Source organism: Schistocerca gregaria, unplaced genomic scaffold (genome assembly GCF_023897955.1).
Source record: "Schistocerca gregaria isolate iqSchGreg1 unplaced genomic scaffold, iqSchGreg1.2 ptg000742l, whole genome shotgun sequence".
In the NCBI taxonomy this organism is placed as follows: Eukaryota; Metazoa; Arthropoda; class Insecta; order Orthoptera; family Acrididae; genus Schistocerca; species Schistocerca gregaria.
In genome coordinates, this window is record NW_026062118.1 from 227501 (window position 1) to 232500 (window position 5000).

A 5000-nucleotide genomic window follows, 5' to 3' on the forward strand; every position below is an offset into this window, starting at 1 on the left:
GCAAAGAGTGCGCCGCTGAGGATATAGAGGGTCCGTCCCCCCGCACAGTGGTGACGGTGTGCGGGTAGTGTTTCCGACACCTCTTCCTGCGGTGGCAACTCTGGGGCAGAGTCGATACTCGCCCACTGGTGGAAGGTAAGCATTCTGCTTTACATCAGTACATAACTAATATTTCAGTCGTCTGACGTCCCTCCTTAGTAAATGATGCAGGACCACATACATAGATGATACATACTGTAAACTGGGGAGGACAGTGTGAACCGCACTCGACCCAGTCACCCTATCTCACAGTCCACTCTGTGTGTAACAAAGCGAAAGCACCAAAGCACTATCGTTCAACAACATCCATTTTATCCTCGCTGCCACAGGACACTATCCAAACAACGACAAGAGGAACGTCACGTCCACTAATAAGACAGAATGTCTCACATCACCCGCAAACAACGCAGCTCAAATCAGCCAGCAACACCCACAGTGGTCCACCCAGTATCAACACAGGACGCAACGCCACGCCACAACACAAAAGGTACAAGTAATAAAATACCCTTTGGCCACACCCCTTATAAAGGCATCGAACCAACCCACCACCTGACACCAGCCAAACGTACATCCTGATTTGACACATCTCTGGCAACCTAACCCACGTTGGCCCTTAACCTAACCCACGTTGGCCCTTAACCTAACCCACGTTGGCCCTTAACCTAACCCACGTTGGCCCTTAACCTAACCCACGTTGGCCCTTAACCTAACCCACGTTGGCCCTTAACCTAACCCACGTTGGCCCTTAACCTAACCCACGTTGGCCCTTAACCTAACCCACGTTGGCCCTTAACCTAACCCACGTTGGCCCTTAACCTAACCCACGTTGGCCCTTAACCTAACCCACGTTGGCCCTTAACCTAACCCACGTTGGCCCTTAACCTAACCCACGTTGGCCCTTAACCTAACCCACGTTGGCCCTTAACCTAACCCACGTTGGCCCCTAACCTAACCCACGTTGGCCCCTAACCTAACCCACGTTGGCCCCTAACCTAACCCACGTTGGCCCCTAACCTAACCCACGTTGGCCCCTAACCTAACCCACGTTGGCCCCTAACCTAACCCACGTTGGCCCCTAACCTAACCCACGTTGGCCCCTAACCTAACCCACGTTGGCCCCTAACCTAACCCACGTTGGCCCCTAACCTAACCCACGTTGGCCCCTAACCTAACCCACGTTGGCCCCTAACCTAACCCACGCTGCACCTTAACCTAAGTTACGCTGCACCTTAACCTAAGTTACGCTGCACCTTAACCTAAGTTACGCTGCACCTTAACCTAAGTTACGCTGCACCTTAACCTAAGTTACGCTGCACCTTAACCTAAGTTACGCTGCACCTTAACCTAAGTTACGCTGCACCTTAACCTAAGTTACGCTGCACCTTAACCTAACTTACACTGCACCTTAACCTAACTTACACTGCACCTTAACCTAACTTACACTGCACCTTAACCTAAGTTACACTGCACCTTAACCTAAGTTACACTGCACCTTAACCTAAGTTACACTGCACCTTAACCTAACTTACACTGCACCTTAACCTAAGTTACACTGCACCTTAACCTAAGTTACACTGCACCTTAACCTAACTTACACTGCACCTTAACCTAACTTACACTGCACCTTAACCTAAGTTACACTGCACCTTAACCTAACTTACACTGCACCTTAACCTAACTTACACTGCACCTTAACCTAACTTACACTGCACCTTAACCTAACTTACACTGCACCTTAACCTAACTTACACTGCACCTTAACCTAACTTACACTGCACCTTAACCTAACTTACACTGCACCTTAACTGTCACATGTAACGTCACAGGAATGTAGCTTTGCCTAACAGCAACCCTCTGAACATAGTTCACTGCTTGGATCCTCTGGTGTCATGTGTATTTCTTGATGCCATGGTGCGTACCCTCACATAAAGGTCTTTCGAGTGTTGCGTACTTTCTACACAGTCCCGCTAACCACTGGAAGGGTGTACCGCTACAGAACGAATATCGCCCTCCCCTCCTGCCCTTCCAAGCTGGTCGGTCAGACGTTTGTTTGTGAAATGAGCCTTGCAGCTGTTCAGTTGCATTCGGTTGTCGATGCAGTCAGTGTACGTTGTGGTACGGCCTGTGTGGACTGTCCGCTGATGTACGCGTAACCCACACTGATCATCCGTCGTTACGTACTGAGTGACATAATGTGGCACATGCTTGACCGTACACCGGCTGCGCCCTACAATGGCGAATCATAAGGGCCATATGTTGTGCACGATGCTACTTGTCTCGTCTCCCCATTACAGCGAGATTGCACTGTTGTACGCCGTACAGACATGTGGTAAGTAGGTACGGACGAAAGTATTGCATGTTGGCCCCCCCCCCCCTCCTCCCTCTGCCGGGAATCAGCGTGAGCCGTCTGTTGATGTAGCGACGAGGGTTTTCCTATTTAATCGTATTGCCCCACACAACATGATAGCACGGTGGACCGCGTTCCACATCTGCGACATGCTACAGAGGCCGGTTGACAGTCGACCGCGCAAGGGACATTGCACACGTGCGCGGACCATCTTCCACGTGTTCTCTCGTGTACATGCCGCAGTGTGTATGTGGGCTGATGTAGCGTGTCGTGACACATAACATGCAGGCATGCCAGAATCGTAGATTTCGCAAATGTAGATTGACGTATACGTTTGCTGCCAAAGATCCGCAAATGAACTGGAAATCAGTTGTTGAGCGGTTGTTCGCGCTGCAGGTGCATCGGTGATAGCGACGATCGGTACATCTGTGAACCGGTTGTTTCGGCGGTACCCGCCATGCCCCCGAACCTGAGTTGGCCATGTGGGTATGAAGCGATACGAGGCTGTGGCTTGGCGGGACAGTCCCCGGCCGGTGAGGGGGGGCCGCCCGGCGTGCTGGCCGCGCGCTGCGTGAGCGCACGCACTACAGCCGGCTGGTGGGGGCGCCCAGTGGCAGGAGCGCCGGCCGACGGGCCCGGCTGGCGTCCCAGCTATGCGCCGGCGCACCCTGCGCGCGGCGCCAGGCGGCCAAAGTGGGTTCTGCCGAGCCCGGTGCGAAGCGCGGTGGACATCTGCAGTGTGCTGGTCCGATTGCGGACTGTGTGCGTTGAGGATGCGCCGCCGCCCGGCACTCGGCGTCGCGACGCCGTCTGCTGCTCGGTCGCCCCCAGCGGTTCTCGCAGGTGGTTTGTATCGCAGCTCTGCGGACGTGTTGGCGCGTGCGCTGTGCTGGGAGAGTTCGCTTCTGCACCCAAGTGGGGCTTTGCCCTTCTGTGGCGCTGGCGTTGGAGCTGCCGGTCACCGTAGGTGGCGCGTGTTGTTTCCCGCCGGCAATGCCACGACAGCACGCTCCCGGGCCTCTGTCGGCAGCGGCAAGCTCAGTTGGGAGCACGGGTGTTCGCACTGAAAGCGTCTACTCGCCTATCTCCGGGCGATTGCGCCTCTCTCGAACCCGACCAAGTACTTAGGACGGCGCTGCGCGCCGCCGGGACCTGAGAGGGTTTCGAGGTGTATCGTGCAGGGGAGCTCAGCCTCCTCCTGTTTGCAGAATAATTGAGCGGACGCTTGCGTGTTCGCGCGGGCCCTCGGGACACACTCCCGGGCGGCCGGCTGCTCAGCTCTCGTTGACGCAGCTCCCTGGTTGATCCTGCCAGTAGTCATATGCTTGTCTCAAAGATTAAGCCATGCATGTCTCAGTACAAGCCGCATTAAGGTGAAACCGCGAATGGCTCATTAAATCAGTTATGGTTCCTTAGATCGTACCCACGTTACTTGGATAACTGTGGTAATTCTAGAGCTAATACATGCAAACAGAGTCCCGACCAGAGATGGAAGGGACGCTTTTATTAGATCAAAACCAATCGGATTGGCTCGTCTGGTCCGTTTGCCTTGGTGACTCTGAATAACTTTGGGCTGATCGCACGGTCCTCGTACCGGCGACGCATCTTTCAAATGTCTGCCTTATCAACTGTCGATGGTAGGTTCTGCGCCTACCATGGTTGTAACGGGTAACGGGGAATCAGGGTTCGATTCCGGAGAGGGAGCCTGAGAAACGGCTACCACATCCAAGGAAGGCAGCAGGCGCGCAAATTACCCACTCCCGGCACGGGGAGGTAGTGACGAAAAATAACGATACGGGACTCATCCGAGGCCCCGTAATCGGAATGAGTACACTTTAAATCCTTTAACGAGTATCTATTGGAGGGCAAGTCTGGTGCCAGCAGCCGCGGTAATTCCAGCTCCAATAGCGTATATTAAAGTTGTTGCGGTTAAAAAGCTCGTAGTTGGATTTGTGTCCCACGCTGTTGGTTCACCGCCCGTCGGTGTTTAACTGGCATGTATCGTGGGACGTCCTGCCGGTGGGGCGAGCCGAAGGCGTGCTTGCGCGTCCCGAGGCGGACCCCGTTGAAATCCTACCAGGGTGCTCTTAGTTGAGTGTCTCGGTGGGCCGGCACGTTTACTTTGAACAAATTAGAGTGCTTAAAGCAGGCAAGCCCGCCTGAATACTGTGTGCATGGAATAATGGAATAGGACCTCGGTTCTATTTTGTTGGTTTTCGGAACCCGAGGTAATGATTAATAGGGACAGGCGGGGGCATTCGTATTGCGACGTTAGAGGTGAAATTCTTGGATCGTCGCAAGACGAACAGAAGCGAAAGCATTTGCCAAGTATGTTTTCATTAATCAAGAACGAAAGTTAGAGGTTCGAAGGCGATCAGATACCGCCCTAGTTCTAACCATAAACGATGCCAGCCAGCGATCCGCCGCAGTTCCTCCGATGACTCGGCGGGCAGCCTCCGGGAAACCAAAGCTTTTGGGTTCCGGGGGAAGTATGGTTGCAAAGCTGAAACTTAAAGGAATTGACGGAAGGGCACCACCAGGAGTGGAGCCTGCGGCTTAATTTGACTCAACACGGGAAACCTCACCAGGCCCGGACACCGGAAGGATTGACAGA

General features: G+C 53.8%; 1 non-coding gene across 1 annotated transcript in view; it reads left to right on the forward strand.

Annotated features, from left to right (window-relative positions):
* Positions 1-3680: 3680 nt before the first annotated feature.
* The window catches only part of LOC126320729 (small subunit ribosomal RNA), a 1893-nt gene continuing 573 nt past the window's right edge, over positions 3681-5000 (forward strand). Inside the window, exon 1 of the ribosomal RNA XR_007558222.1 lies at positions 3681-5000. This exon is cut by the window's right edge and continues 573 nt beyond it. This is a non-coding gene — a ribosomal RNA (small subunit ribosomal RNA).